Consider the following 11,246-nt stretch of genomic DNA (forward strand, 5'->3'; position numbering starts at 1 on the left):
TGCTAGAGGTGTTCTTAGGGTAAAAAGCATCTTGGCCGGTCAAAGCATGCCAAATGGTGTGTGTATCAATTTCCTTAGGCTTTTGAACAAAATTACTAGTAGGAAAACCAAACATCTCACCCATTGCTGTATAATCAAGTCTATAAGTAATACCATTATTCCTAAACATGATAAATCTCTTCCTCTTAGCATACTTCAAAGTGCGGCATAATCTAACATCGGAAAATAATTATGAGTAAGTTATTAAAAAGTGTTTCAAAATACCCGTAGCACCCAAAACAAAAACCCGTAATCAAATGACCTAAGGAACTTGCTTAGTGGTTGAAACAGAAGCATGGACTTCATTGTCAAAAAGTAATCCAATGCTAATCTACCGCGAAACCCTTCAAGATGTAATCCAAAATGAACAAATAAATTCTGACTTCGAATCCTTTACCTTTTTAACATGCCCAAAAAGAAAATTGGATAAAAATTTATTGAAATAGAAATTACTATTATCCTTAATGAGCTTGCTATAAGTGTGCTTGGAATTAAATTCATCTAATACAACTTCATAAATTTAACTTAAATCCCTAAATATAATCCTCTCATTCTTTTTAGCATAGGAAAGAGTAACCAATACAATAATATCAGTTTCATTATGCGCTATATCTATAAAAGTGATTGTATCGCTGCCCGTCCTCATCTGAAATAATGTTGAATTTGGGTCTGCAGCCTAGGTACAGTCGTGCTCCTCGGATTATTGCGGTTCGTTGGCAACCGCCACCGCCGTTGTGGGTTAAGGTAAACACTGATGCTTCCGTTATAGCTGGCTTGGCGGATTGTGGTGGGGTTTTTAGGGATCACATGGGTGGTTCTTTGGGGTCTTATGCTTTTCCGTTGGATTGTACGTTAGTGCACGTGGCTGAAATCCAATCAGTTTTATTTGCAATTTCTTATGCTTTTTCGCGTGGGTGGCGCAAGCTTTGGTTGAGAGTGATTCTTCTTATGTTGTGCATCTGTTTTGTTCTCGATTGATGGTTCTGTGGACTATGACGGTGGATTGACATAACTGTTTGGAGCATATGTTACAGATGGAAGTAGTTTTTTGTCATGTGTTCAGGGAAGGTAATCAAGTTGCGGATAAGCTGGCTGATTTTGGTAGAGTTAGTTCGGATTTTTGTTGGTGGGATGGAATTCCGGATTTTTGTCATACCATGTCATGCAACCAATTGAATTAAAAGTTTAAACGGATAGTTAAGACCCAATTATGGATCTTATATTAATCTCTAACAATGAAGAATAATATATTGTATTAAGGTTTATAGTGAAGAGTATATATAGCAATTAGGAAGTCTCTTCAACAATCTAGAACTACTAATATGATAGTGTTGGGGTAATTTAATTTTTGTATTTTTAGTATAGATTATAATTTTACTCTATTGTTAATTTGTTTTAGTTAAATTCATTTTGCAACAAAATAAAAATGTGATAAAAATAAGAAATAATATTAAAGATTATTACACTACAAGAAAATTGCTTTTTGGCAACAAGTTTTGGTAACAACAGAAAATGTTGTTGCTAAAAACAAATTATGCCAACAATAAATTTTGTACCGTTACTAAATGTTGTTACTGTAATTTTTTTGACTTACAGAAAAAATATAACAACTTTGGCAACAATACCTTTGTTGCTGTAAATTAAATTTTTTATAGCAACAACTTCATGTCGTTGCTGTAAATGAATGTATTTACAGCAACGACTGCATGTTGTTATTGTAAATGGATGTATTTACAGTAACGACCGCGTGTCGTTGCTATAAAGAAAAGAAATTACAACAATGACTAGGTGCGTTACTGTAAAAAATTACAGCAACAACTGTGTGACGTTGCGGTAAAATGAAAGTATTAACAGCAACAATAGAAAGTTGTTGCGTAAAAATTGTATATTTTGGCAACAAAAAGGTCGTTGCAAAAACAAATTATTAAACTAATTAAAAATTAAAATAAATACATATTTTTTATAATATAAAATAAATGAACTATTTAAAATAATATAATATATTTAATAGATTAAATAATTTAAAATCGAATTAAAATATATAGCATACTATTTTATGTTATATTATTTATATGGTATAAGTATTAATAATAATGACTAAATCATTTATATTATATAATTTAAATTGTAAAATATTTATTTTTGGTAACAACAACTTTGCTGTTGAAAATCAAACCATTTATAGCAACAACGGTATGTTGTAGCGTTAAAAAATACATTTTTAACTACAACATATGTTGTTGCAAAAGAAATTATTAGACTAGTTACAAAAATTAAAATACATTAATATATATTAATTATATAAATATATTATTTATTAGACTAACTTTCATGATTTATATGAATAATATAAATATAAATATTTTTATTAGGTCTAAATATAATTATCAATTTTTATTATTTGGATTTGGCAAAATATTACATAAGTATTTTATTAATTTGTTTTAGTTATATATATTATAAATATTAATAATAATAATTGATTTTTTTAGAACAAATATAATAATAATTTTATTTTTGAATTTTTTTATAAAAATAATTATTAATTACTTATATATATAGTTATATATTAAAAATGATATAATATTTCTCAAAAAAAGTTTATATAATAAATTTAGGGATAAGGTACTAAATAGGCCTATGGTTTTTTGGAAAGTATCAATTTAGGTTCCACGTACAAAATAACACTAATATAAGCTTAACATTCAAAAAAGTGTATCAATTTAGGTCTCGATAACGGATTGAACACATCAACCCTATTGCTCTGTTAAGTTCTGATTTCCAAAACCATAGGTCTATTTTGGTACATTATCCCATAAATTTATCATTTTATATATAATAAATTATATATTAAATTTTAATAAATTGATATAAAAAAAATATTCATATTAGAATTATTAGCCAGAATTTTTTTTTTTTTTTTTTTGAGAAAATTATTAGACACAGAATTATTAAAGAGGTAAGTGGAAAATTTGACTTTACGAAAGCTCTTGATTTCTCCTAAGTGGAATCCAAGCCGTTGATGGGGTTTTGATCAAAACCCTAAAGAGCCAAAATTGTGAAAGAATGAAAATAACAACTCCCCATCGACGCATTCATCTGCTTCTTTTACCTTCTTCTGTGTTCATCAAATCTCTCTCCGTCATTGCACAAGAGAAGGAACCAAGAGATGGCCAGGGCCGGCTGGCTTCTAGGCAACCTAGGCAATTGCCTAGGGTCCCTAAAAATTACAGCCTCATATATATATTATTATAGTAATATATAGGTTAGTTTGATTAATTGGTAAAAAAAAAGAGCTGAGATAAATTTGCTATATATATAGGATTTTAAGTTTAAAAAAATTGTCAGTATCATTTAATGTGGAGATTGAAAAATACAAAATATTTTCCATATTTTATTATTTATGAAGGATAAAAAAAGGACCCAGGCAATTAACTAAATGCTAGTAAGTAGATCATAATCTCCTTTTTTTGTGTTTGATCATAGACTTGGAAAAGAAAACTTGTTCAATTGTTATCAGTTTTCTAATGTTCAAAAAATTGAAAAGACAAGGTGTTTATATGCATCAGTCCTTACAAATTGAGTTCTTTACAATTAAATTTCTATACTACAAGTTCTTCTTTATTTTCACTTACAATTGTGCTCAACTACAATTATTCTAATCTGGGTCTCTACAAGTTTTTATTCATACTCACTTACAATTTTGCTCAACTATTTGTAATTTGGATTGATTTTTGTTTACCTGATTCATCTTATCAGGTATAAAATTATTGTTCCCAATGTAATACTTCCTTTGATTTTTCTTTAGGTGACTTTGCTGTATTTTTTTATAGTTTCCATATTTTGTTTGTTATTTTTGTATATTTGCTTTATTTAAATTGAAAATTGCAATTTATAATGAAGAGAAAATTTGAATCTGGTTATGAAAAAAGACAAGAAAAAAAGAGCTGGAGAATTCGTACATCACAAAAGGGGGCTCTTAATAAGTTTTTGATAAAAACTACAGCAACATCACATGAACCAGAAAATGATATGGTTATGGAGGAGTCTAGAAATATAGAAAACAATATGCAAGTATTAGATGAGAATGTTGATAATCAAACGGCCCATATTTATTTTTACAGGTTTGTTTGTATATAAGGACCCATATTTTATATTTCGCCTAGGGCCTCAAGTAGTCCCGAGCCGGCCCTAGAGATGGCTGCTCTACTTGGACTTTGACTGACCGTAGTTCTATTCAGCTTCGCATTTTTATCACTTCTTTCCGGATCCTATTCTCCAGATATCTGGATCCTCAATGTTGAGTGTAGAGTGAGCTCTCTACATCATTTCAATTGCTTCAATTAACGTGACATTGCTTGGCCATTTTTCTGATGATTTGTTTTATATATTCTATCATGAGTACTGCGTTTACAGTTTTTAGCTTTCAATTCTCCAATTTGGAGGAGGGAAAATGGGAAGTACAATTTGGGGCTTAAACCAGTTTGATTTGACATACTCGTTCTGATTTCGCCACTCGATTTATTGAATTGTAAGTTAGGGATATAGTATGTCATTTGATGTTAAAATTGGCATTTGGTTCTATGTTTCGATATTTGATTATATGCATATTTATTTCCTTAGATTTGGGATTCATTATCAGTTGTGGAATTTATTCCTCTGTATTCTCAGTATAATTCAACAACTTTAAAGCTTAATACCATAGGGCTCTGCATCTTAAGATTCCATAAGCAGTCAAATGTTAGAAGTTTAATTCATAAAGAGAATCAAAGGAATTCATTTTTTATAAGCAAACTACGTTTTGCATTGGTTTTGTATAAATTATACATTTTTTATAAGCAAACTACCTTTTGATTATATGATTTAGTTTGATGTTAGATGAACCGACAATTCCTTATGTATTTTTTTTTATCATGGATGCAGATTGACTTAACCTCATAGGTCTTCTCGACTCTTAAGGTATGTGTACTTATTGAAAACTTGATATGCTCCGCTCATAACCTCCGACACTGCTATTAGTATGCTCGACAGCTTGAGTTGAAGTACATATTATGAAGGTCCTCTTTTAATTGTGATTAATGGCTTCCCATTGATGGGTAAACTTTGTTTTTTAGTATGCTTAGAGCAAATGGGTCTAGTGATATAAATGGGTGTTGATGCAGAATAAAAGTAAAGAAGATAGGAAGAGTTATAACTTTAAAATAGAAACAGATAGAATCCAAAGGTTAACTGTTAGAATTTTTTGTCTCTATTATTGTTTTCAATGTCGAAAGGAAACCAAACCACCTTTCTTCTTTCTTTTGTACCATCGGTGGAATATAATATAGGGTTTCCTATATTTGGGCTTTTGATTTTTTCTTTTTTAACCATCTTATCTGATTTTGGTCTGTCAATCTGTAAAAGAATTATGTGTTTGCTTGCATTTTTTGTTTTGAAATTTTTTGAAATTGAATATTAGATAAGAACTTCTATTAATTGTTATATTTATAACAAATGCTCATATGTGAATAACTATTTCCCCAGGTTACAAGTTGTTAATTCTGGTTAGAGAAGATTAGCTGATGAAAATGCTCAGTTGTGTTGAAACACCTTTCCACATGATTTTGATTTGACAAAATTATTTATGTAATTGATAAAAATATTCTAACACATTAAATTTAAATGCTTTGATTTATTCACACTAATGCGTTTGTTCAATGTTGAGTTTATTGATCTATAAGATATTAAGATAAAAAGTCCAAAGGCCCATAGGTGGAAGTCAGGCCCAAGTCAACAGATCAAGACCTCACAGCCCAAGAAGATGAAACGCAGTCGTATCAAGTAAAACGATGACTCGGCATGAAGAAGGATCGAGAAGCCTTCTAGCAAAAGCTTCAAGAGGAAGCTGTTGAGTTAAGCGACAAGCAGTCAGGACAGCGGCAGACAATAACCAACTTCTAGACAAAGTATTTCTACTTTGGTAAAGTTCAAAAGGCGCAGGAAGCTGTCTGGAAGACTTTGCCAAATATGTCGAAACATTCTGTTTGTCGGACGAAAAGTTGTCGAGCACTACCGTAGACAGAAGATGCAAGAATCTCATTGGCCAACGACACTGAGCACATCCTGAGTGACAACGACAGGGAGCCGTTTGCCTCCAACGGATATTTCGAAATTTGAAATTACCGGTGCCTCAAGTGTCACTATATAAAGGCCTCTCATTTGCTTCATTCGATGCAGATCTTCAATTAGTCGAAACACTGACCAAATTCATACTCGAAGTTCTGTGAGAAAAGCCAAGAAAAAATCTTACACCAATTTCCAATTATTGTGTAAAAGTCTAGAGTGATTTCAATCATCTAAAGTGTCTTAGCAATTGTTGTTTAGGACAAACATTTTATCATTTCTAGAAGAATAGAAAGGAGACACAGTTATAGGAGTGAGTAGAGGTATAGAGGAAGGTACTCTTGTATACTCAGCTTCTATTGTAAAAGGTTTCCTGCTCTACCTTTAAAGAGCTCAGTAGAGAATTCAAAAAGCTCGGAACGAGTTTCGGGGACTGGATGTAGGCGGAGAGGCCGAACCAGGATATGTCTGCTGAGTAACATATTTCTAACCCTTAAACTCCTTTATATATTGTTTGCTATAAAACTGACTAAGTAACGAACTCACACTGAGTTGAGTGCACTAAGAAGCTGAGTTCAGGAATAGACTCTAAGTGCTATCTCGTGAGTCAAGGAAAGAAACAGACTTAGTCACAAGTTGAGCTTGTGTCTTAGAATTACTTAGCGCCGCTGTGTAAACCTTTTCTTAAGAAAAGAAGTCAGCCTTAACGGACAAAATTTTAAATAGTTCCTATCCCCCTTGGAACTAACCTTGTCACGTTATAAGGGACCAACAAGTTGTTCCTGTTTCCTAAGGAATTTCGGTGCTCCTTCCGCCCCTTCGGTTCGGTGCATCTTCCATATCCAATGTGTGTGACATGATTCCTCTGTTGTTCTGTATCTATCAATATGCAGCTTAAAAAAATTATTTAGTTAGTTTTACTAGCGTTATAGTTCGTTTATTTTAATGCTCAAATACATTTTTCAAGACTTCGCCCCCCATTTTTGCAATTCTTTCATTTTTGACGATTCTTGTAACATAGCTCATGTTCGATTTCATTAATTCTTCTCCCTCTGTAATTTTCCTTTTATTAATAATATTTCGGGCCTTGTGACCTCGTCAGGGGGTGCCAACATAGTTGGGATGTCTCTGCCTGGAAGCAACGTCCAAATTTTCATCAAAAAAAAATACATTTTTCAAGACTTAAATTGCTAGTGCATCATTGAAATTGAAATCCAATGGCTTTTTTTTTTATTGATTTTCATTTTTTGTAGGGAAACTCATGTTGTGCCTGATGAAGTCAATAGTGGGTTACTTTGGAGTCGATATATGGAAATTCTATCTCCAATTGAGAAGGAAAATATTTTATTAATGCCTGGACACTCAAGGTGAGCGTAATGCTTAAACTGTATCTAACAATGACAACTAATGGTTAATTCCAACTAGGCGGTTGAGCTATATGGATTACTGTTTTCCCTTAAGTTACAGTTCTCTGTAACATTGTTATAGCATGTTCATGATGTTCAATATGTTGATAGATTTTATCACAGTGAAGGGACCAAAATAGGTCTATGGTTTTGGGTAAGTATCAATTTAGGCTCCACGTACAAAATAGTCCCAATGTAGGCTTAACGTTTAAAAAAGGCTACCAATTTGAGTCCAGAATGTGACACGTCAGTCATATTACTCCATTAAGTTCTAATTTCTCTCTCCATGTACAATTGATAGAACTTAACGGAGTAATCTAAATGATGTATCATGTTCCATTATTGAGGCCTAAATTGGTACCTACTTTTAAATGTTAAGCCTATAGTAATGCTATTTTGTACGTGGAACCTAAATTGATAATTCCTCAAAAACTATAATCCTATTTTAGTACCTTATCCCATCTTATTATCACTTTAATTACCAAAATTTATGAGTTATTGTTTTCTAAGTTTATTGCTATTGAATGATGCTTTTTTGTTGGGATTGTTAGGAATTTTCCAAGAAAGCTATTTTTTGTTTGTGATGTTGGACATTCACTTGATAACTTGTGTTTAACATACTCATGTAGCAGGAAGGTTTTGGCAATTAGTTCTCAGCAAAGAAAAAATATGAACCTTAGAATTTATGGTTTGATTTGAAAAAGTGGAATAAAGCATGTAAACTAACAGTTGTTTTGAATATTGCATTTTTTTCTGATTAAAATGATTGATAATGTTATTAGGTATGGAGAAAAAACCGAGTTGTCTTTTTTTTTTTTCAATTCAACTGTCATTTGCAGCTTGTCATGAGCTGTGGGCGAACATGATAGTACAAATTCATTCAGGAAGAAAAGAGGCTGACACCTGATAAAAAAAATGAGATCGTTAGTGCTAAAGATCCCACATTAATGATAAAAAATCAAATACTAAGTCTCAACACTACTTGACCTGTTAGAAATGTAAAATCAATGACCTAAAAAGTTGCATGATTTATGAAGACAATATATATTGATTGGTCTCTCAATTAAGCTCCAATACTTTTTTGAAATTATCCCTCAATTGCCCATGCTTATATATTTGTTAATTGATAGTACAAATTATTCAATGGTATTTTTGTGCGGATTTTATTCGGATATTTTAAATTCTTTATTATATTCTTGCATTATTTGTATTTGTTGATATACATATAAAGAGTTCCTTCAATCCAAATAAATTAATAAAAAATCTAACAAATTTTAAATTTTTTGGGAAATAAAATAAAAATATTAAAATTTATGGTAGAAATATTAATTTAGCAACATAAAAGTTGTTACCATTAATATAATATTAGCAACGATAAACGTTGTTGCAGAACATCAAAATTATGGAAATGATATGTGTTGTTGATGAACGTCAAAATGTATAACAACTACAAAATTGTTGCGAAAAATCAAAATATATAGCAATGTTAAAGCTTGTTCTGACACAGTAATGACATTGTTGTTGCAAAAACCAAATTTCATTCTTCCATATACGGTCTAATTTCACCAACAACTAACCTTTTGCAACGAACAAAAAGTCGTTACGGAAATCTTTAGTAACAGAATGTATCATAACAAGCAAATGTTGTTGCCAAAAATTCAATTTCGTTGCTAAAAATATTTTTCGCAACAACATGCTTCGTTACTAAAAATCAATTTTCCTGTAGTGTTATAAAACGAAGAAAAACAGAAATAATAAAAGAAATAGGGAAAAAATAATAAAAAATGAAGGTCAAATTTGCATTATTTTTTCAGCAATCCGTCCAGCAACTTCGACGAAGAAAATGGATCCCGAATGTAAAAAACGGAGCAAATCGAAGCTGTAACGAAGACCGTAGAATTTTCAAAGATCACTAGTGCTGGAAATAGGGATTGCATTTTTCAACAGCTTTCAAGAATGTGTTTCATGGCCTCAACTCCACTTTTCTAGCTCCTAACTCATCCATGTTCTTCCCTTAACTGATAGGAAGATAATGAGAATGATATAGGAGAATTTTAAGGACCATTTACAAGACATTTGTTGCTCAAAAGTCTATAGATGGAGCTCAACTCCATCAATCCTTGGGTTCTTAAAAAACATTATTTAGCATCTAATTAGTTTAAACAAGCTCTCAATTTTCAGAATTCGTTCTTCAATCCCAAATCGTCAACAAATCTTCCAATTTTGAGAAACTTCAAGTCTGAAATGCTCTTAGTTTACTCAATCAATTCCCAAATCGTTTTTTTTTTTTGCAATCTCTTAGTTAACTCAGAAAGATCATTATCCAATCCTTAATTCAAGCGCTCTTAGTCTAGAACAAATTTCACCATTGTCATATTCCTCAAAGTCCTAAGCATTTTTTTGTGAAACCGAGATCATCAAAATCTCATTTTCGAGTTATTCTTAGCTTACACACCTATTCTAAATCATGTTTAGAAACTTTTTATTGATCTTAATCAACTCAAAAGACTCATAAACAAGCTTTTGAATTTTTTATTATTGAATAATTCGTCAAACAACTTTTCTCAAGAGAGCCATTTTCCAAAAATTATTCCAAGTTCAGTCTTTCATTCCATCCCAAATTAATTTTACTATCTTTAGTTATATCAGACCCGAAATTCCTAATTTTTATTTCATCAAAAATGACCTCCCAGACTCCAAAATCGCCCTTGAAGTACCATTCACGAAACAGAATCAAGCTTTCGGTCAGACTCATTTTTAATCATTTTTTCTTGAAATTCGATTTCCAGACCCTTCCTCTGCACACCAACTTTAAATATCAGCATTGGTTTTGCTCCGATCCGACTTCTATAGCCTCTGATATTGAGCCCGAAAGTCTCACAAGATCATCATTTCTCTCCCATGACCGCTGCTAATTTAAACAGCAAATTGTTGTTCAAGTCCCCAAACTCTCTTAATGGCTCCAAATTCGCCCATACTTACCCCAACGACGCAACCTCCCGGAGATGAGTTTTCGAAGTTCGAGACCTCATTTTCACGCATCCCAACCGCGCCAACAAGATCGGTTAATTTTATTTAACCCCGTACATATTATTTTTATGACTTATTTATATTTCCAGCTTTAAAGTTATAATTTTTAAGTTGTAATTTTCACGTTCTATACTTATTTGTAATACAAAAAAAATTGAAAAATATCTACAAAATCAATAAAATATAAAATAAAATTAAAAAAGTTATATCTTTGTGTTGTTTTTATTGCTTTTATTTTTGGTACATATCTTAAAGAATTGTTTTCCGATCCACCTGTTAAGTAACGTCGGGGTCCAAGACCGTTATTTTTATTTTCAATCCTTGTAACGGTTGTGAATCGCTTTTCATTTATAATTCAAGTCATTTAGACACACTTTATTTATTTATTTTATTCAATTACCATTTTATCCTTTGAGAACTAGCTTCTCTGCCCGCATTATTTTTACCATTTTTAATCCCCACACTCGCATATCAAGGTTGAAAATTGCGATATTTCGAAAATATCGCAAATAATTTTTGGCACGCCCATTGGGACCAAAAACAATTATTTAAGCTTTGCTAAAAAAATTTAAAAACTTTTTTTTCGTTTTTAAGCCAAGTGAACTTTTTTCATTACTAAATTTTGGTAGTGTAACCACAAGGTTTATTTTTTGTACTTTTCCTTTATAG

The sequence above is a fragment of the Euphorbia lathyris genome, chromosome 10 (genome assembly GCF_963576675.1).
Source record: "Euphorbia lathyris chromosome 10, ddEupLath1.1, whole genome shotgun sequence".
In the NCBI taxonomy this organism is placed as follows: domain Eukaryota; kingdom Viridiplantae; phylum Streptophyta; class Magnoliopsida; order Malpighiales; family Euphorbiaceae; genus Euphorbia; species Euphorbia lathyris.